The sequence below is a fragment of the Hibiscus syriacus genome, unplaced genomic scaffold (genome assembly GCF_006381635.1).
Source record: "Hibiscus syriacus cultivar Baekdansim isolate YM2019G1 unplaced genomic scaffold, ASM638163v2 tig00110270_pilon, whole genome shotgun sequence".
In the NCBI taxonomy this organism is placed as follows: Eukaryota; Viridiplantae; Streptophyta; class Magnoliopsida; order Malvales; family Malvaceae; genus Hibiscus; species Hibiscus syriacus.
In genome coordinates this window covers 1123110-1146761 of record NW_024062656.1, presented here as the reverse complement: position 1 = coordinate 1146761, position 23652 = coordinate 1123110, and the positions used below count along the sequence as shown (strand labels likewise).

The following is a 23652-nucleotide window of genomic DNA, read 5'->3' as shown; positions in this document are numbered from 1 at the left end:
TTTAATTTTAGTCGGGTATTACGTTTCTGTTTATATGCAGAGCTTTTTAAACAGGGAGTTACTTGCAAGAATTACTTCCCATTACAGATGTGCATATGTAAACTGCATATGAAGATTGTTCAACTATGTAATTATTTATTTATATATACATGCATTGCATTTTATCTTTATTTTTAATTTTCTGACTGCCGGAGGTCTTCCACGGGAAACTGCTCTCAACATGGCGTTGGGGACAGCTTATTACCCTACCTCCTCCTTACCCCCATTGTATATGAGAATAGGGTTTTATTGTTGTTGTTGTAGTATTCTCATGCTAATTCAGAGAACAAAAATTCACTTTTATTTAATTTAGGGTTCTTGAACGTATAATTATTTTATTAGTTAAATTAAATTTTTTATCTATTTTATTTGAAGTTGAAAGATGTCGACTGAAAGTATAAAATCTCAAAATGGTTTGTGTAATACATTGCTACGGTAAATTAAAAGTTCCTATTTGCCCTTGGAATAGAATCTCAAAGTGGTAAGTTATGTATTTTTATATTTAATTTATTTTTCTTTAATTTTTCTGTAAACAATTAACATGCCATTTGTCACGTTTTTATTTGCTTATGCGTTTTTTCTTTAACTAACGTTACTTTTAAATTTAAAATATTAACGTATTAAAACTTTAAATGCTTATTTTGATCCAAAAAAAATATTTAGAGTATTTAAAAGAAAAAATGATGTACTTTAGATATTTATTTTTGATATAAACAAAAAAAAATTAGGGTGCATTCATAAGTTGATCGATTTAAATGTTAAAAGCAAACATAAAAATGATATAAAATATATAAATAATCACTAGTATTTGAATATTTTTTTATTTTTTAATTAAAATTTCAAAAATAATAAATTGATCATTAATATTATCAATTTGTAATAAATTAATTTTAACAATTATTAATGTGGATGATTAAAATTTGATGTAACACGTTAAATCATTGACCTGATATTATTTTATCACAAGTTAAAATTTAAAATTTATCGGGATGAGATAAGATCAAGTTTTGGGTATATATTTTCATGTCGAAATTGAAACGGTAAAAAAGGCTCACTCTACCCGTGTTCATCCCTAGATATTCAAATCCTAACCTTACTTAAAAAACTTAGTGTCTCATTTCACTATATTACTATACTATACCAACCGGTTGGTGACTTTAGGCAATTTTTAAATTAAGAGACCTAAGTGGCATTTTTTACTTTCTAATTATGATGATTGGCAGACATTCGTTTCCAAAACATAAACCTAAAAAACGCAGCGTTCAAAAGTTGATTCCTTTTTGTCCCGCGAAAGCAATTGCGAAATTTCCAAAGTCCTTTCAAATCTCTACTTTTTTCTGGTGTTTGGATCCAAATTACAGCGCCGCTAGCAGTAACGTTTCGTTCCTTTGCAAATTTGTCATCGATTTTCTTCCGCATTCTCCCCTTTATTTTCTGAAATTTCTTGGCTTGTTTTAGTTTTAAGAAAAATCCGATCCTCTTATTGTGTTTTGAAATATTTCGGGTTTTCAAATTCTGGGTTCCATTTTTTTTGCTTTAAAAGCAGCTATTCTGGGTTATAACATTAAGGGTTTTGCTTAAAAACCCTAGCCTCTCAAATCTAGTTTCATGGTTTTCGTTAAATGGGTTTTGTAATTTTAGGGTTAACAGTTTTTGAATTTTACCAATGGGTGCTTTAGCAAGCAATCGTAAACGTGGCGGAGATGAATGTTTCAATTCCAATTTCAACCACAAAAAGACGTCCCCGTATTCAAACTCCCTGGATTTTCAGTTTTCCAAAAAACCCAGATTTTCTTTGATGAACCAAAGCCCAGATAAAGCAATTGTACCTTCCAACAGGACCGTCTTGAGAATCTCTCGTTACCCAGAAGTTAAGACACCTTTCCCTAGAGCAGTCCACGCCCCTGTCAGACATCTAAAATTCGGGTTACCTGATTCCAAACACAAACAGGATTCGGCTAAAGGCGATATGGGGAATTTCTTGAGTAGTAGATTCAGTAATGTGAAAAGGCAAGCTTGGGATGCTTTGAGCCATTTTAAGAAGGACAAAGAAGTAATTTTCGTGGAGGATGATGAGAAGAAAGAAAAACGGGTGGTTACTGATGATCTTAGTGTTGAAGAAGTGGAAATCATTGAGAAAGGGAAGAATGTGGAAGAAGAGAGGCATTTTCAGCCATCGTCTTCATCTGCTGTTACTGAGTTGAATAATGGGAATTTGAGAATGGGGAGTTCGTTGATATGTCTTCATTAAAGGAGATTCCCAATGTGCAAGATGTTGAAGCTTATAAGAAGTTGATGGAAAGTGCAGAGAGGAGAAACTCCAAGTTGAAAGAATTGGATTTTCAAATTGAATTGAATGAGAAGCGCAAAGCTGGACTTGAGGCATTGCGACCCGAAAAGAAACCAGAGGAGGAGCAAGTAGAAGTAAGATTCTTTTGTTTGCTTTGTTCTAATTGCGCTGCATTGTCTTGGTAGTGTATTTTGAACCATTTTGTTGCTTCTAGAATAGAATAAATGGTATTTTTATTTGTTAAGAACGCTTGGCATTAATGTTTTGTCTTTATTGTTTGATCGTTTATCGAATTTCAGGTGTTACCTCCCGAGCCTTTTTTCCCTCTTACTGAGGAGGAGATGAATTTGGTGTCTAGTGCCTTTTCTGTCAAAAACTGGTATGTAATAATGATTGTGTTAGTACTTGATTATTTGATAGGATGTCACTTGTACTGTAACATTATTGTTTATGCGTGCTTTTGTAGGAGAAAGATATTAGTCTCTCACCAAAATTCAAGCATTTATATTCGAGGAGAAGTTTTGCAATGTCTGAAACCAGGCGCATGGTTGAATGATGAGGTTGTTTTTGTTTTGTTCATGTTTATGTCTTGTGTTGTATATCTGCATAGGGTAGCCGCTGGAGGATTTCTTGATTTGTCCACATTCAATTAGGTCGTACTGGAATTAAGTGTGCTGGTAATCTGGTTTTAACACGTGTATTTCTCTTTTATAGGTCATTAATCTATATCTTGAACTATTGAAAGAACGGGAAAACAGGGAGCCGAAGAAGTTTCTAAAGTGTCATTTCTTCAACACCTTCTTCTATAAAAAGGTATTTTCTTGGTTCTTCAATGTTACCGTACTTCACTTTGCTGGTTCATATAAGTCTCTTTAAGTATCATTTTCTTAACTACTTTTGCGTTTCTGAATTGTGTTGCTCAGTTAGTGAATCCGGACAGTGGCTATAACTATAAAGGTGTCAAAAGATGGACTTCGCGAAGGAAGTTGGGTTACTGCTTATGGGACTGTGATAAAGTAAGTATTTATTCTTTCACTTTGATTTGATCTTTTTTGTATTTATCGTTAAATTTATTCCATTTTGCTCAGATATTTGTCCCCATACACAAAGACATACATTGGTGCTTGGCAGTTATTAATAAGAAAGATCAGAAATTCCAATATCTGGATTCGCTAAAAGGAAAAGATCCCTACGTGCTGAGAGCACTGGTATGATCTTCTGGGTTTTCTCCTTAGATGTCTTATCATTTCGATGCGTTTAATTAATTGATCCAAAGTGCATTGTATAGTTTAGATGTTAGAGGATTTGGAGTTTTCGGTCCTGTTAGCTACTAGAGTCGTTTTCCCTCTACATTTTTACGCTGTGAATCTTTGTTAACCTATTCACAATAATAGTCGCTTTGTCTTCAAGCACGCCCTTACTACATTTTTACCTCCTATAAAAAATATTGTCTTAGACAAAGTTCATACTGATTCTCTTGGCACTTCATTCGAAATTGTTTAATATTAGTTGTAATGTGCCAGGGAAAATACTTTGTTGAAGAAGTGAAGGACAAGAGTGGAGAGAACATCGATATAAGTTCTTGGGAACAAGAATATGTTGATGACCTTCCTGCACAGGAGAATGGGTTCGTATTCTTGTATCTATTGCTGTCACATTTTATGTTGTGCTCGGAATACTTGATTCTTCATAAGCTTATTGGATAAACAAATAACTTGTGCTGTTAAGTATGCAATTATGTGGTAGCTTTATAGGTATCCGATTCTTTTTATACTAACCATTGATGGCAATTGGTTCCAAATAACTTGTGCTAGTTTCATGATGTCATGTGCCTTTTCTGTTCGAATTTGAATTGTTTCCCCTAAATAATTTTCTTTATGGGCAGGTTTGATTGTGGCATGTTTATGTTAAAATATATCGACTTTTATAGCAGAGGTTTAAGTCTTTGTTTTGACCAGGTAAATCCATGGGAAATGATTTATTATACTTGAAATTCACGCTTTATATTGTTCTTTTTTCCTGTGATTAAACACTAGTACTTAAAGGCAATAATTATTGTGGTAAAGTACACTAATGGTCCCCCAACTATAGGATGTTGCTTGTTGAGTTCCTCGATTATGAAAAGTTACAAAATGATCACTCAATTATTTATATGTTCCAAACCCGTCCTTTTCCGTTAAAAAGTTGGCGGTAATCTAAGTTTAACATTAACATATGATAAAATCTAATCTCATAACGGTTTGAGTTGTATTTTGTGGATCGATTCTCCGTTTATATTATGTTGTCGATTCGGGGCTTGAAAGCAACGGCGATGCTATTAGGCATCATTAAAATATGATTTTATCATATCTCAGTCAGTAGGCTAGGCTAATGTCCAGCTCAGACGGCCGTCAAATTTTTAGCGAAAAATGATTGAAATATATGAATAGTCGAGTGACCGTTTTGTAACTTTTAATGGATGGGAACTCAACAAAACAATGTCATATAAATAGAGATCATGTTGTAACTATTAATAGTTGGGGACTTAATAGAGCATCGCTTTATAGTCAAGGACCATTTGTATACATTACCTAATTATTGGGACGTAGTGTCTATCTGCCAAAATATACGACAAAAGGCAGTAGATATTGATGTTCTCACATGGACATTCATCCACTTGAAACATGAGGTCTGCTTATTTGCTTTTGAACTAATTCGTGATTTTCCGTGTTGCGTAGGAACACATGTCGTATTTTCGATTAAGGACTGCCAAAGAAATTCTGAAACTGAGAGCTGATTGATTGAAAGTGTGAACGTACACTGTACAAGGGTATGCCTGCTTTCCTAAACTTTTTTGGAAGGCTTTTACTAGTAGCTTAAATGGTGCACTAAAAGCTTGCTTCGGATCCAATATTCCGATATAATGACCAAGACAAAGTATTGATATTTTCGCATAAAAGGAGAAAACAGTTAAATATAAATGTAAACCATTGAGATTTTGTAGGGCAGTAGAACTTTCCTAGAAAGGGCTGCCCGTGACTGGAAGTAATAGGTGCTTTTTGTTCCCCCCCCCCCCCAAAAAAAAGGTATTATCCATAAGAATGTCTCTTCTTTCTTCTAACATCTTCATTTGTCGTGTATATCAATTCTGCCATGTTTTTGTTGTGGCTTTTAAATTTTCCCAATCATGTCTTTTTTTTTGTCTGTTGAGTTATTTTTCATCCCTTTTTTTGGGTAAAATGGAATTTTTTATGCTCTCTTTAGCCTTTCTACATTTTTTTTGAATAATCTGAGGTGAATATAAGGTAGTTTCTGTTTAGAATTTTATTAGTCTTTCTGCCTTTGCATGATGGGGGCAATTGGTGGATCTAATCAGATCAAAGTTCATGTTCAAACCATTGCTGGTTACAATAAAAGGAGGTTTATTGGGGTTTATGGTCTCTACCTACACCGATGTATTTTGTGTTCCGACTAAGATAATTTCAGGTTTGGATTTGAACCTCTTTGAATTTTAGATCATTGAGTCTCTCAAGTTTGAATAATTGAACACTAGTTGTTAAAGAACTTGCATGATTTTGTCATTGACAAACAATATGACTTTTATCATTATTAATTGACTATTGTTAACATCATGCAAACATCTAACTATAAAATTGTGAATCGGAATTGTTGTAAGTTATTGCTAAAATTTGCATAATAGCTTTGTATGAATCAGTTACATATTACATTTTTAAATATTTTAAGTAAACTTTCATATTGCTTAAAACTAGGACATTGCATGAAGAAAACAAAGACATAATTTCAATAGGACCGGGGGAAAACATTATTTTCAGTTTTACATTTCTATATAGACTCTATTCGCCGTATAGACTAAGAAAACCGCAGCCAATCCCAACATGCATTCAAGAGCATGTGTGGCCATGAAATACCCAGATTTCTGCAATGCCTGAACTCCCTCTAAGCCCTGGACTTGGTTCTTTTACGAGAGAATTTTATCAGTTTATAGCTGTATATAAAGTGTAGCAATGTTCTCCAGGGCGAAACTATCTACATGAGAGTAAACTGCAGATCCAGGTCCGATTCTGGAATGAAAGGGTATAACAAACTGCTGGCTTAAAGGGGAACTCTCTTCCGACTCAGAATCTCCTGCTCTTTTAGTCGATGCTGGAACTGGCAAGGCGGGCTTGAAGCCTAACCAGATCGGCGGCTTTGCGTGAAAGAACAAAGCTTAACTGGGTCACATAATTGTCTACGAGGCTGCCGGGTTTGTCCACCTCTGCCAAAAGCTTCATGTCCTGAAATATAGATGTAAAACAATAACAGTGGCATAGTTGGTTGGTCTGAATATTTTGAGAATCTCTCCAGCTTCTTGGTATGGGCTTCAGTATAACGAATCCGAGTTCCTGTAAATAAGTGCAAGTTTACTTTTCACGAACAGTCTACATTGTATCCTCAACTTCTTTTCTGTGAGCTGCTATTAGAGCCTCTTCTTCCTGCAACAAACAAAAACAATACATTGACTGAAGAAAATCCTTAGAGCCCTTAATATGGGAGAGTAAGGAAAAGCAATCTAATTTAAGTCTAAAGAAAAACGTGACCGAAAATGTTATAAAAATCATAACATTTTCTATTGGACACGACTTAAAATTAACTTTTTATTATTTTTTCTGATTAAAACCCTTCTTTATAACATTTTCGGTTTGCAACCCAATTATACAAAACCGGGTCTGCTACATGAAACTAACTTCACACTGCCATCTATAGGAAACTCCCAAATCTTGAGCATCAAAATTCAACATCTGGTTGAGAAATTTCTCTCTTCGAGTGGCCAAATCCGAATGCAACATAATCTCCACAATTCCTATCTAAAAGCACCCAACTCCAACACAATGTCTGCGAAAGGGGCCAAATTTAGAATCGTACTGTCAGTCAGTCGATAAATCCTCAACTCGGAGAACTGAGCACCCATCATCAACCTAAAACTATTTTTAATCAATTTATTAAATTAAATATTTTAAAATAAAAAAAATCCAATAAGATAAAATCAATCAATTTATTTCCAGTTGAAAAAAATTGAATTTATCAAATTATAATTAAAACACACCATTTTTCTTTAAAGGTAAGATTATTGTTATATCTTAAGGTTCTGGAGTCGTGCATGACGTTTATAGGAGTATATGAACATTTATTATCAAATAAGAGTGTTTTAAATATATACTACCTTATATTCACTATAAATCAATAAAAAATGTTAATAATTTTTATTTAATTTCATTAGATAAAATGGTAAAAAGTTATTTAGAGGATGGACCACATGTACTAGAGTGATGGCTGGTTGGATCTCATCTCAGTGCAATAGCAACCTTTTATCAGTACGGCCTAATCTTCCTCTCAAATGAAATCGCTTCTTTTCAAATGAAAAGCCTTGCTTTAGCTTAAAGCATGTGGACATACCATTCTTTTAAGTGTAATCTATGTCAAATACTACTCATCTTTATGTTCGGGATCGAAAATGCTATTGACGTTTCAATTTTGCCAATTTTAACACGAACGTTTATGTTTCACTTCAATTTTATCACTCAGCCGTTAATCCATTAACGGCACAATGACATGGCATGGACGGGCCGTGACGGTGATGACGTGGACGGCTTACCAAAATGACGTCGTTTCAACACAACTATTTTGATGCTCAATAAAGACAAAATGACGTCGTTTTGCTTGAAAAAAACTATTGAAATATTATGCAACTATAAGGACTTGAACCCCAAACCCCTTGAAATTAAAGGGAATGCTTAACCATTGAACTACATTATATTCTTCTGTTATGTTTTCTATAAAAGTTTTAATATGAAAATATTAAAAATATTCCTAAGTGAAAGGAATAAATGGGTTCTAAGCTCACTCATTCCTACCTAACCATAACCAGTCAGACTTGTGTGACGTAGCTGGTAATTTTATAAACAAAGACAATAGCTTACCAATCTGATACAAGTGTTTTAGATCCATTGTATTTCGTATTACAGGATCCACGATGTCTTGGAGTTTAGATCTGTCAGTAAGCTGAGGCATGGCTTGTGTTCAATAATGGATATGGCATCAGATTTACAAACAACCCTTCATTTTTTAAGTGAATCATCGTAAGAGCAAGGCATACGTACCCTTGTGACAATAGATTGGCACTGAGCTGGTGCCAGTTTTTCCATAGGCTTTCTTCCCAATAGAAGTTCCAGCAGCACAACATCAAATGCATACACATCGCTCTAATATGTTAATTTACCTACAAAAAACACCAGATAACACTTTCAGATAATTTGCACAACATGACATATAATTCAGATTTAGCTTATATACCATCTAAAAGGTATTCTGGGGCAACATAACCTAAAGTACCCGAAAGCTTTAGATTATTTTTGTTATGGGTTGCATCAGTTACTGCAAGACCGAAATCCGAGAGCTGTATCGAGATGAAATGGAAAGAAAGTGAGCTCCAATAGATAATACAATACCGAAACGGAAAGCAGCATAATCGTTACCTTCGCGTTGAAGTTTCAATCCAAAAGAATATTTGATGATTTCATATCTCTGTGGATGACTGATGGGTTGCAATGTTCATGCAGATACTCCAATCCTCTGGTCAACAAGTGTTATTTTTTAAAACCATCGTCATTAACCAAGAGGAATAAGTAAAAATGAAAATAAAGCCTTACCTTGTTGTATCCAAAGCAATTTTCATTATTTTATCCCATGTTAATGAAGACCCCTGAGAAAGTCCTGAGATGTAATTTAAATTTTTTCATAAACAATAATTAACATATATATTGGTGAGTTCTTAAGTTGTTCATGAGAGTCGAAGAGGGAGAGAGAGTGCTTACCATGTATCTGAGTTTCCAAGGAACCATTCTGCATTAATTCATAAACAATAAACCTTGATTCACTTTCACTGCTGAAACCCAACAATGATATTATGTTGGGATGCTTAAATTTACATAGTAAATCCACCTCATTATGTAATTCTATACAATATAACTCAACATAAAAATGAATATGAAATCCTTGAAAACACATAAAAGGGGTTGATAATTTTTTTAATAATACTTGAACTTCTTTTTCTGCATCCTGATTTTTACAGTCCAACTTCTTAACAGCAGCAAAAGAACCATCATCGAATTGAGCCTTGTAAAAACACCCAAATCCATCCTCACCCAGAATATTACCTTGATGAAACTTGTATGTAGATTTTTCAAGCACCTTAGAATTCATGAATGATGCATTATTTTCCTTAGAAACTGTCATTGTAGGCTTGAATTTACCAAAAAATGATGTCAGTCCAACCCCTTTTTCAGCATCTTCAAATCTAAAACCACAGAAAGAAGGGGAAACATAGGGAAAAGAAGTATCAGTTCTAAACCTTAACTCTCAAAGTCCCAAAACTATAAAGAAAAACTGAAACAGTATGGGGTGAAAAGAATATACCTGAGCTCTTCCCATCATTTCTGGTGGGTTTGCGTGAATTCTTACTGTAATAAACCCATAAACAAAACAACGAAGAGATAATTGCAGTCAAGGAAGAGCAAGCAAGAATGAGAGCTATTGCCATTTTCTTGGGCGAATCCTTCTTTTTGTGTTCCTTGCTTCCCAGTTGAAATCCTGCTATCTCATTAAACCACTTTATAGAGTCAAAAGTAGGGGTGTTCAAAATTCGGTTTTAACCGAATTAACCGACCAAACCGAATTAATTCGGTTAATTCGGTCGGCCACCGAATTAATTCGGTCGGGGAACTGTTAAGGTTTTTTTGGATATTCGGTTAACGGTTAATTCGGTTCGAAATCGGTTAATTAACCGAATTAACCGAATTAAACTTAATATATATGTGTGTATAGCCCGTCAGCAGCCCAATACCCCCAATCCATTTAAGAGTTAAACCCACTCAAATGGCCTAATTAATTTTAATTAATTAAAATAACCTAAAAACTAAATGTAAACATTGCCTTTGGCTTTCAATCTCACCTCACCACTTACCAGTGACCCCCCGAGCTTTCATCAAACATTCATTCCCTCTCTCTATCTCTCTCTCTCTAATCTCTGCTCTCTCGATTCAGGTTAGCTTCCTAACTTAAAAATTCTAGATTTTCTCTTTGATTAGTTTACTTACCCCTAAAAATTTTAATTACTTGCTTGATTTAGGGTTTGTGATTTGATATCGTTTCTGTTCTGTGTTTGAGATTTTTGCTCTTTTCTTTCATTTGTTTAATGTTTATGGAATTTACATGATTTTTCCTATCTATTAGTTGTACCTGCAAAACGATACAAAATTTAAAAGCGTGAGAGGCTTTGTTGCCAAACGTTTTTTAATGTTCAAATCAGTGAGAGATTTTCTAAGAATGAAGAACAAAATCGTGTACCTTGTCTTAAAGTGTTTTTGTTGGGTTAGATCTTTACCCATAAATTGATTTTGACTTTATTATTAACGTTTCTAGTGTCAGGGTATGTAAGGCACCACCTATTTTCGACATTTCTTGTTTGCAATAAATTAGGTTACCCGTTTGGGATTTAAACCACTCGACATCATCTATGTTGATCTCACTTTGTACTGCCTTAATTGCATTGCTACCGGCTTTTAAGCTATTGAAGACTGCTTTATGCTTGCTTGCTAGTTCAATATCCGCCAACTGAGAGAAGAATTAGTATTTTAAATTCATATATAAATTTTGCAATAGTTACCCGGTTTTTGTTGGTTGTGTGTTAGATCCTAGGCAGAAATTAAGTTATCTTGAATTTGCACTTAGTGAGATGTATGATTCGGAAAAAAGTTTTGAAGTGATGCAAAAGCTGAAAGAGACTTTGAATGGATTGTATGATGAGTATAAGCCTCGAGTCTCTTGTGATGGCAACCATTTAAATGTGAGAATTTCTATAAGTGAACCACAACAAAAAGTGAAAAGACGTATGAAAGATTTGTATAAAAAGCGTATGATTGAAAGTGGTTGTGAGGATCAAACATCTGAATTAGATAAATATCTAGGGGAGGCTGTTGAGAATTATAATGATGAATTTGATATCTTGTCATGGTGGAAAGTCAATAGCCCTAGATTTCCAGTTCTGTCAAATATGGCCAAAGATGTATTAGCTATACCGCTTTCTACCGTCGCTTCAGAGTCTGCATTTAGTACCGATGGACGTGTGCTCGATCAATTTAGGAGTTCTTTAACTCCTAAAATGGTACAAGCTCTTGTGTGTACTCAAGATTATATTAAACAGTCATCAATCGAAGAGGAGATCAAGAAGTTTGAAGAACAAATTCAAGAGCTTGACAAGATTGATAATGGTATGTTGATTCTTTATTTATTAATTTTAATTTAATAAGTTAATTTATTTTGAGGAGAATTGACACAACATTAATTGATTTAATCATTTTAACTTTTAGATTTATCTTGGAATGCATTACAACCTACTCTCAATTCATAAGCTCATAGAATTCTGCACTGGCAGCATTGTGAGTATGAGTTGAAGGGTATGCATTAATTGTAAATTGCATTATTGCAATGTACTTTGGAGGTTATATATATGGTTTTTATACTGTATTTTTAGTTTTAAAATAATATATTTTTCTTGTAGAGATAATGCAATTGAAAACTTTTTGGGAGGATTTGCAAATGGAGTATTTTGAATACTGTTTTTTTGTGGTAATTTTGTCCCTTACATTCCTTTTAAATTCATTAGCTTGAAGTGATGATGTTTACTGAATAAGATTGTATTACATTAGATTGAGTTAGCTTAGCACTTATAATTTTAACATTGATTGATACTTGATATATATATTTGATATTTATACATTTGATTGTTTTTATTGTTTTTTATGGTTCGAACTGAATTTTGCATCTCTTTATTTCTATGTTGTGCACTGTGCAGGTAATATGTTCTACACTTGATAGAGAACATCTTGGTTGGAATGGTAACATCAGCCAACAACTTAGTTCTGATTTATTTTATAGAACTGCAATATTGTAAATTGTTAGTGTAAACTGTTTGTATCAGACTGAATTATGCTTCCAGTTCTGCACTTAGTTCTGATTTATTTTGTAGAACTGCAGTATTGTTGTTGTTTTTTTTAACTAAATTGATAGATACAAATATCTTATTTTAATATAATGTTTGAATCAAATTAATTAGATATTGTAAACTGTTTTTTTAATTAAAAAATATTAAATTCTAAAATTCTAAAAAATTTCGGTTAATTCAAAAATTAACCGAATTAACCGAAATTTATTCGGTTCGGTTAATACTTTCATAAAAAAAGTTCGGTTCGGTTAACGGTTAAAGAAAAAAAAAGTTCAGTTAATGGTAGTTCGGTCGGTTCGGCCACCGAATTAACCGAATGAACAACCCTAGTCAAAAGCATAACTTTTCTCAAGTGATACAGATGTTATGTGGACTAAATAACTTTAAAAAAGTCGTCCATGTCATCGCCGTCACGGCCATCCATGCAATGTCATCGTGTCGTTAACGGATTAATGGCGGAGTGACAAAATTGAAGTGAAATATAAACGTCCGTGCTAAAATTGGTAAAATTAAAACGTCATTGGCATTTTCGATCCCGAGCATAAAGATGAGTGGTATTTGACATAGATTACCCGTTTTTAATCAACACCACACCTTCCAATTACATTAGCTAAAACGTGACATAAATGTGATGTAATAACGTTACATTTGATGATTTTTATTTTTTTCATTTATTTTTACATGTCATAATTTATGTAAATTTTGATATGTTTAAGGACGAACGTATTCGATCCATCACTGGATATGTTAACGAGTTGTATACAATAGAAGTGAAACACCAACCTTTTTTTTCTACGAATCTTAAATGTAATCCTACTTGGAGGAGACGTAAAGGTCCCTATGGGGAAAAGAGAGAGTACTAACGAGTCTATAATCCACGATCTAAGAGAATATGAGGAAATAAAAATAAACAGTTTGACCAACCAACCAAATGTGTTCGATCAACACTAACTTTAAATAGATAACTAAGAAGATTTAAATTTTTAAATAATATGAGGTTATTAAGATAATATGTTTATAATCTTAATTAACAATATATACTTTACTTATACAATTGTTAGAACCTAAAGCTTTGAAAGAACAACATTCTCATAACCACTGAATCGACTCAATAAAAATGTTAAAATTTTAAAGTTTAAATATTTCGTAAGCCTTTGGAAAATTAAGGCCAACTATCTTATAAACCTTTGACATAATGAGCTTGAATGAAATTATAATAAAAATATAAGACAACGAACAATGAGATTTATTAATTCATCAAGCGATCAAAGTCATATTTTATATATTTTGAAATCTTTGACATTTATCTATCTTGTGTGATCTATTGGTTGTTGGTATAAATAATAAAATGTTTTATAAAATTAAATAAAGTTACAATAAAAAATTAATTTAATAAATTAATCTAAATATAAATTTACGTAGATGTGAAAATATTTTTTAATAAATTTATTATTGTTTTGAACAATTTTTATTTAGGAAGAGGTTGAATTTGCAGTTTAAAAAAGAGAGAAGGTGTCAAATTAGAGCGTTGAATAGAGGCTAAAACCCTAGCCATGGATGGGATTCATATTACCAACATATCAGGAACTGAATATGTATAGTCTAAGTAAAAAAAATACTTTTTTTTATTAATGAATGACCATTCAAAAGTCACAATCAGGGATTTAAATTGCGGTTGTCGTCGTGTTCTCTGTTACATTGTGTATATAACGAGTGCTATTACGGTGATTACACGTAGGGATGGGCATGGGTCGGTTTAGGTCGGGTTTTTGGTCCACCCGACCCGACCCGAGAACAAAGAACCTCCACCCTAGACACGACCCGACCAAAACTAGGTTTCACTCGACCCGAACCCGACCCGATATATAACTTAGAAACCTGACCCGAAATAAAAAAATATTTTTATTAAAAAGACAATGACTTAATTGGAAAAAAAATTATATATAGAGGGGTATTATTGTAATTATTCCTAAATATATAAGGTGAAATTATATATTTTTTCGGGTCGGGTTGAGTATTTTTCACCCTAAACTCGAACACGACCCAACCCGAATATCACACTTAAAAAAACTCAACCAGATCCCGATTTTTTTTTATTTTAAAAAAATTTTACCCGATCAGGTCGGGTTCGGGTCCCATGTCCATCCATAATTGCACACATCGTAGTAATGCAATAATGGTTCCGGACAGCACTGCGCCCGCTATTAACGAGCGCTATTGTGGTAACGGACCATTATTTAAATCCCCGGGCACAATGTACGTAAATTTAACAAACATTTGTTGAATATTGTCTGTTATCTATTCATCAACCTTTACTTTGTAATCCTGCAAGGAGGAAGGAAGTTTTGAGTTTGTTTATCCTATGTTTTATTGTGATTGCAAGTATGCTAATATTATAGAATCATATAATTTAAGCAAGATTTTAACCCAACTTTTCTTCTTTCCCCCCCCCCCCTTTTAACTAGTGATTAATGGGAGAAGATGGACGCCCCACCTTTACTGTGGATGATGCCCTTTTGCGCATGGGATTCGGAAAGTTCCAAGTTCTTGTGCTTGCTTATGCTGGAGCGGGTTGGATTTAAGAAGCTATGGAAATGATGCTTCTCTCGTTAATAGGCCCTGCAGTTAAAGCTTTATGGGACCTTACTTCCCATCAAGAGAGCCTAATAACCAGCGTCGTTTTTGTCGGAATGCTTATCGGAGAATATGCATGGGGTGTAGTCTTTGATAAACATGGAAGAAGGTGGGAACTTCCTGATTTTCCTGATCTTACATTCTATAAAATATGTTTGAACGAAGCTTATAGTGTTCGATTTCTCACTGGTTTTCCTGGTTCGGGAAATATGATCGTTAGTCATGCGAATATAGACTCCATGGCTAGGGTTTTAGCAGTAGAACATAGAAGAATTGAAATGGAAACAAAGTGATTCTTCCTTTACTTCTGTCATTCAGGAAAGAGTTCCTCATCACGAATTTAAAGAAATAATATCTGTATGGTTTCTTTTCTTGTAGTACCACTGTTGAATAGAGGCTCGAAAAAACTCCATTAACATAATAATGGGTAATTTCCGGGAATGACGACTTAGAGCGTTGATTGATTCTGCACTATTAGACGTCATGAAACCATATCTTGCTCCAAGTTGATGTACTCTTGACCATCTTTCAAACCCGAAATCTTCTAGTGTTTGAGCAAACTGAGGCAAAACACGTCTTAAACAGTTTATATGCTTATTAAAATCCACTTCCCGATAAGCTTTTACAGCCTTCCAGTATGTCTATTTATGATTTTTTATACCAGCATACCTTGATTTTAGATTTCTATACAAATGAACACCACAAAGTCCATGAAAAGCATCTGGGAAACACCTTCTAACAGCGTTGTCAATTGAGTTTGCCCTATCGGATATGATTGTCAGATTGCTAATAGGACCTATGCAATCCCTAAGATGCCCCATAAACCATGTCCATAAATCAGATGTTTCAGATTTGCCAACCCCGTAAGCTATTGGAAGTATCCCATTGTTAGCATCCATGGCTACTGCTAATAAGTTTACTCCAAGGTATCGACCTTTTAAATGTGCTCCGTCAACTATAATAACTGGGCGCATGCAAGTAATAAACAAACGAATCTACAAAATCATATATACAAGAAATATAATCATTTAAATGTGAAATACATGTAACTAACAAAAATAAGTCAACAAAATTATATTGATTTACTAACCGCAACACCAATGGCGATAAACAACAACTCAAAGCGTCCATCTCTATCTGTTTTGATATGAGTTACCGACCCAGGATTTTTCAGCTTTAAATTGTGACAATAAGCCGGCAGTTGGGCAAACGATGCTTCTGGCGACCCCCTCAACAATTCCAAGGCATAACATTTGGCTCTCCAAGCTTGAGAATATGAGATACTAATCTTGAACAGAGCATTCATGTCAATCATAATTTCATGTCCCCGATATACCTTGCCATTCAAAAACATTAACTCAGCCATAAAACCACCCAACACCTTTTTGTTTGCCTGTCTATAGTGAGGAAAAACTTGGGTTCTTGAACATGTATGTTTATCAATAAAAGTCCTAACTTGAAACATTTCGCAATCTTTTATCCTCTTTGTAATCATACGCCACGTACAGTTTTTGTCAATCATACACCTTGTTTCGAAACGATCTTTGCTTGATTTGTTAACTTTTAGTTGATAGCCATCTTCCACACATTTCGTATACAAAGCTATCTTCAAGTCTTCCTTTGTATCAAAACAATCATCTTTCTTGATACGAATAATTTTTGTGTAACAATCAACTACTATATTTACCAACTCTTCTTCCGGTATCTGAAGTAATTCTGGCATATTCTAGTTATACTCCCGTGGCATTTTCTTCGGGGACTTTTCTTTGGGGATTTCTTCTTATTCTTTTTCTTCTTCAGGGTTATATGAATTACATAATGGATGCTCAACATGTTCATTTACAGTCGTAACTTCCTCCTCATTATCATCAACAACATCTTCCTCGGCAACGACTGTTTCATCATCAAAATTCTGGTATTGACCAATATCAAAATCATTACACGCAGGGTCTGTTTCTTCTTCTGAAAAATCATCAAAATCCGAGTATTGACCAAGATCAAAGTCCGAGTATTGACCAAGATCAAATTTCGAATACTGACTAGTACTCACAATTTATTCTGTTGGCTCATTATCGTCTAACTGGTCAATACGAAAACCGAAATTTGGTGCTGAAAGTTGATTGGGATTTGGATTAGGGAAAGGTTCTGGGTTTTGAGATTGTGTTTGGTATTGGAAATGTGGTGAAACAATATTTGCTTGGTGATGAAATTATGGTGGAACCATTAAATTTTGAGCACCATAAACTGGGGTTGAAAAACTTAGTTGATTATTACCCGCTACTGACCCAACTTCACTACTTCTAGGTTCAACAACATACAATGTAACATCATCACTTGAAGCACTAATGTAAGCAATGAATCGTTCAACATCTTCATTGTCGGTTAACAAATAAACTTTACCATTTCTCTGATAAGATAGCCTAAATCCACTTAGGGGCTCTAAATTCAATTTATTTGCAACACGTAACATTAGAGTTTCATAAGTTAACTTTTTTAATGACAGTTTTAGTTGAAGATTCATGGGTAAAGGCATATATTGTAAAACACCATGAATATTCTCCCATGACCCTCCAAAACACAAATCTATTCAAACATGATCAACATTAGATGATTTCATTATTGTAAATTAATTTACTAAACAAACGAGCTGCGAAACTAAAACCTGTTGCCGGATGGGGAAGGATGTCGTTGGATATAGGAACGGATGTTGCCGGAGAGAGTGATAGATGGAGATGGAATGAGTTACGATTTAGGGATTTAGGTTATGAGTTGTTGCTGATGCGTAGTTATATACCCAAAACATTTGTGTTGCGAAACTAAAACATGTTGCGAATTCAAAAAATCGAGTTGCGAATTGAAATTCAGTATTGCGATAGTCAGAATCGCGTTGCGATAGTCAGAATCTCGTTGCGATAGTCAAAATCTCGTTGCGATAGTCAGATTCGCGTTGCGATTTACGTATTCGTATTGCGATTTACGTATTCGCATTGCGATTTACATATTCGCATTGCGATTTACGTATTCGCATTGCGATTTAGGAAAATCGCAACGCGAATTTGGAAAATCGCAATGCGATAGTCAGAATCGCGTTGCGAATCTGGAAACTGATTTGCGATACCGGAGATCGCGTTGCGAATTATCGATCGCATTGCGATTTAGTTGGTCATTTTGGCAAATCCAAAAAAAGTTGGTTAAAATCGTATATTATAAGGCATTTTTTGTCACCGAGGTTATTTTCTCTACGTTAAATTGTGTATGCGGGAACCTTATGTTTAACCTAAGTTTATTTTTGTTTATTTTTATATCGGTCTTTCTTTTCTTTTTACTCAGCGAGGATATTAATTTTAGTATTGATAATTGATCCTTGAAGATTATTATTTATTATTTTTATACCATATCATTTGTTTTACATTTTTTTTTAATTTTTTCAATTTTAAATAAGAATCTCTATCCTTGTAACATATTTTTTTTTGTTATTATGACACGCTTTTTCTCTACTCTTGTGACACATTCCTTATGACTTTTGGTAAGTTTTTCGCATATCTCTGCGGTCGTGTTGATGATTGCACAAAGATTCTCACGGTATTTTTTTCTGATTGGTTTGTCGGTTGTCATGTATTGTCAGATTATCTCTTTGATAAAAATTTGTTTGCCGATATAATCAGAATTGTGTAGTGAAGTAGTATGTGGAAATTGTTTGGTTCGCTCACCACTCCTTTATCACATCATAAATCATCTCATTCGACAGAGACAATAAGTTTTTATGAAAGCTATTAGATTATTTTGATATTGAACATAATTCTCAATAAAAGATTTTATTTTTACGTATATTTGGATTTAATATTTTTTATTATTTTTTTTTAGTGATTATTGTCTTTGATTTTATTTTTGGATGCATTATAATTTTGATTGTTTCTATTGTTTTTATTAATGAAATTCAATTGTCATTGTTAACAAATTATTAAACTAAATTAAATATTTATTAAAACTTCATTAGATCAACGAGATTTATTCAAGCGATAAGAAGCTTGATATCTTTTAACCAGGTCTCGAGTTCAAGTTCTTGTATATGTAGAAAATCTCCACTGGGGGACTCATCCACCAAAACCAAATATGTGTGACTCAGGTTAGTTCGGATTAGTTAAGGTGAAGTCTTGGATCCGAGAGGGCAATCAATTTTTGTTTACTTTATTAGGAAAAAATATTTAGATACATTTTGATTAAAATTAATTACTTATATATTTATGAAATATATTATTATAATTTAAATTTTAAAATAATATTTTTTATAACACTACTTACAACATATTAAGTTCATAAATTATTAATAATATATATTTATAAAAATATCATAAATATTAATTTGAATTCAATTTGATCTAAATATTATTTTTTCAACAATTAAATAAATTTCCAGATTCAGTTCTTCAAAAAGGACTATCATTTGAGTGAAGAAGAAACTCAGTACTAAGAGCCTAATAAAGCTCAAATCTAACAAAGTTTGGCCCAATCCGACCATATTTGATTTGACAAAACTACCCTTGAAATGCTCAGTTTATTTCCAATAAATATCAGTAATGTATCCCCAGCAGTCGCGTTGATGCTCCTTTGCTGCGTTTTCTTTCTGCAAACTTGAGCTAACTCTCCCCATCGATCAATCAGGTTCGTCTAATTATCTCTTTATCTTATTGTATTTTCCCCTTTCTCTTTGGTTTTTCGTTTGTTCTTATTTTTATTATTATTTCAATGCATCGTGGCTTTATCATTTCTCCTTTTTTTGAAGATTTTTATTTATTTTGGGTTTGGAAGTTTGATGTTTAACGGTACTCAAGATCTGGGCAGTAATCAAAATCCATTTCGTTATGTGAATTACCTTTCTTCTCTTTCAAATCCGGCATTCCTCTGTATTAGGCTCAGAACAAAAAATTCTCTGACAATAGGCCTTTCGACCCAACTCCTTGTTGTGTCTGTTCTACTTATGTTGTAGAAACCGAGCTTTTAATGCTTATGCTTTGTGATATATTGGATTTCCATTTGATTTCTGTGTGTATTCCCATATTTGCCGATGTTTTTGCTTCCACGTTATTAGGGTTTAATGAAATTCTTTTCTTGGAATAGGTTCTGGTTACAGTTAGCATTGAATCATAAAGACCTTTATTAGAGCAGCGCCAAAATGTCGAGAAAAGGTTTGATGGAGCAAGACTTAAGTAAACTGGATGTTACAAAGTTACATCCCCTCTCTCCCGAAGTTATATCCCGGCAAGCTACTATAAATATTGGTAGTGTTCAAACCCTGTTGCGATCAAACTATGTATAGCTGGTTGCGGTTATTTTGATGTTGATTCTCGTTTTGTTGATAGAAACTTTGATCTGGGTTTTGTTTTGTCAGGCACCATAGGGCATGTGGCACATGGGAAGTCAACAGTTGTGAAAGCAATATCTGGTGTTCAGGTGATTTAGCTTATTTTTAATGTACCCAATAAGATATGATATTGATAGTCTGCTTTGTATTTTGTGCCATTTGAACAGTGGCCAGTGTTGCCTTCAATTTTGGAGTCTAGTAAATGTAATATGAAATGCTTTGTGCCTTTACTGTAGACTGTTCGTTTTAAGAATGAGTTGGAGCGAAATATTACTATCAACTTGGATATGCAAATGCAAAGATATACAAATGTGAAGATGAACGATGCCCTCGTCCTCAGAGCTACAAGTAGGTTGATATCTAGTGGTTTTTTTCTATAAATTTCCCGAGTATTAATAACAGCCGCCGGTGTGATCTACAATTTGCTTTTGTAGGGCATATGGAAGCGGAAAGGAAGATAGTCCTCTTTGTGATGTGTCTGGCTTTGAAAGTTCCAGGATGAAGTTGCTGAGGCATGTGTCTTTCGTAGATTGCCCGGTAAGGTCCTAAGGGCTACTCTGTCGAGATGTGATGATTATGTTTCGAGTTTCTGGTTCTCTTTCATTCTTGCTCAGTCACATTTTTTTTACTAAAGGGATTAGATATATTGCTTTTTAGATTTATAAGTCTTCTGTGCAAGAATTTATTTTTTTCCTTCAATGTTTCCATCAGGGTCATGATATTCTCATGGCTACTATGCTTAATGGAGCAGCAATTATGGATGGTGCATTACTTCTCATAGCTGCAAATGAAAGCTGTCCACAACCTCAAACTTCTGAGCATCTGGCTGCTGTTGAAATCATGCGACTACAGCATATTATAATTCTTCAAAACAAGGTTGATCTTATTCAAGAGAATGTTGCTATCAACCAGCACGAAGCAATACAAAAGTTCATTCAGGTTGTTTTTTCTTTTTCCTTTTAAATAGTAATAATAATTTCAGAAAAGTAGATGGGTATTCCATTCTTGTTTTCTTCTGAATCTTTTGGCTAAAAATAATTCATTACAGGGTACTGTTGCTGATGGTGCACCAGTTGTACCAATTTCTGCACAGCTAAAATATAATATTGATGTTGTGTGTGAATACATTGTTAAGAAGATTCCTATTCCAGAGAGAAACTTCATCTCACCCCCTAACATGATTGTCATCCGATCATTGATGTCAATAAGCCAGGGTATGAGGTTGAGAGATTAAAGGTGGTGTTGCCGGTGGAAGTATACTACGGGTAAGTTTTATATGAGATCTTCTTGTTAGCTTCTATTTAGAGATTAATGCTGGTTGCCTTTTTATTTGTGGTTATTGTTCAATTTAACTTACTAAACACTGGATACTTATCTTACCTTTGCTTGTTTAATGCTTGTCTGTAACAGTGTTAGGTCTATTTCTAAATAATCTGATTTAAATAGCAATTTTGCTGAATGTGAACTTTTATGTTTTGGTAGTTGCTAGAAAATGAAGCTCAATGTTTACCATTGCTTATCAAAAGCATTTTTTGATATATTTCCTTTTGGTGTAAATAAAGTATTAAACAATTCTGATTTGTGATTTGTCCTTTTGCATTTTTTTTGGTAGTTTAGAAGAGTATGTGTTTTATATATTATATTCAAAGAATTATACACTGTACTCGAATATAGTCTAATATGTGTTGGGTAAATTTATATTTTATATATCAAAATATTAATAATGAGTTTCCATAAATTGTTTTATTATAATTTAAGTTGGCATATATCATGTATAATAATATTAATGAATGTAAGCATAATTTAAATTGACATATTTTAAACTTTACAACATTATGTCTAAAATGGGCATTTTGTCTTCTCATAAGTACTTTTTGATAGAAATTCTCAACACTTAAAATCGTAAACCGAGCTTTTCAAAAGCACTTAAAAAGTGCTTTGAAAGTCTTTTTAGCAAATTTCTAAATAATTTTAGTACTCTGTACTATTTTGTTAATATTTGTTTTTTTCCCAGGGTGTTTTGAAGGTGAACCAGTTTATTGAAGTTCGTCCTGGGATTGTTGTTAAGGATGAAGTGGGAACATTAAATGCACACCCATATATTCCAGAATAGTCTCACTGTACGCAGAACAAAATGAGCTACAATTTGCTGTTCCAGGAGGTCTAATTGGTGTTGGAACAACTATGGATCCAACTTTGACACGTGCTGATAGGCTGGTTGGTCAAGTGCTGGGAGAGGTTGGGTCACTCCCAGAAGTTTTGTTGAGCTCGAGGTATGTGCTGAATTTCTTTAGATGGAAGCCACAGGGGTGAAATTAATTCTGTGAATGTTCCATCTATAATTTCGTATCGGGATTGATTTGAGGCATGCATGTTTCTGTATGAAAGAATAGGTTTACTTGCATGGTGATTATGGTATAATCTGTTGGATTTTGTCAGTGGCTGATGATGTGATGAACAATTATCAGTAAGATGTTGACGGCTGTTCAATGTTGTCTCTTTTTCTAATGTGGTGCAGGTAAACTTCTTCCTTCTTCGGAGGCTACTTGGTGTAAGGACAAAGGGATCAGAGAGGCAAGGAAGGTGTCAAAACTAGCCAAGGGAGAGATCCTAATGTTGAACATCGGGTCGATGTCAACCGGGGCTCGAGTCATGGCTGTAAAGAATGATTTGGCAAAGCTGCAACTCACATCCCCGGTTTGCACCAGTAAGGGAGAGAAGATCGCTCTGAGTAGGCGTGTCGAGAAGCATTGGCGTCTAATAGGATGGGGTCAAATTCAAGCTGGAACAACTCTCGAGGTTCCACCTTGCCCTCTTTGATGCGGTTAGCAGGTATTTGCAAAGGCAACAATATCAGTAGAACAATGCAGGAAAAAGAATATTAATTTTGTTGAAATGTGGGAAGGCAGACAATACCTTGGTTACTATTTTTGTCAGGTAGGGGGAAAACATAGTTTGGATAATTTTGTTACTGTATGTTGAGTTTCTTTTTTCCCTTATTGATTCTGTGGAGGAACATGACTGTTGTTTTGTTTTACTGGGAACTTCTGGTGGATGCGGCAATGGATGGATGAAGCAATTAATATGATATAATATTGTGAGAACTTAAACCATAAAATAATGGAAAAAGATGATATGTCCATTCACTTACTTTGGGAGGGGAGACTTAAACCATAAAAAAATGGAACAAGATGCTTTCCTCCTCTGCTTTTGTGGTTCAAAACACCCTTCAGGTTCTTTCTTCTACTTTACAGATGCAATCTTTTAACTCTTACAAACTCAACACAA

At 33.9% G+C, this 23652-nt stretch overlaps 3 pseudogenes; 2 read left to right on the top strand and 1 right to left on the bottom strand.

The window, feature by feature from the left end:
- Nucleotides 1–1265: 1265 nt before the first annotated feature.
- On the top strand, nucleotides 1266–6710 carry LOC120115703 (annotated as a pseudogene).
- Nucleotides 6309–10914, bottom strand: LOC120115649 (annotated as a pseudogene).
- Nucleotides 10915–19597: 8683 nt separating this feature from the next.
- On the top strand, nucleotides 19598–23450 carry LOC120115701 (annotated as a pseudogene).
- The last annotated feature ends 202 nt before the right edge of the window (nucleotides 23451–23652 follow it).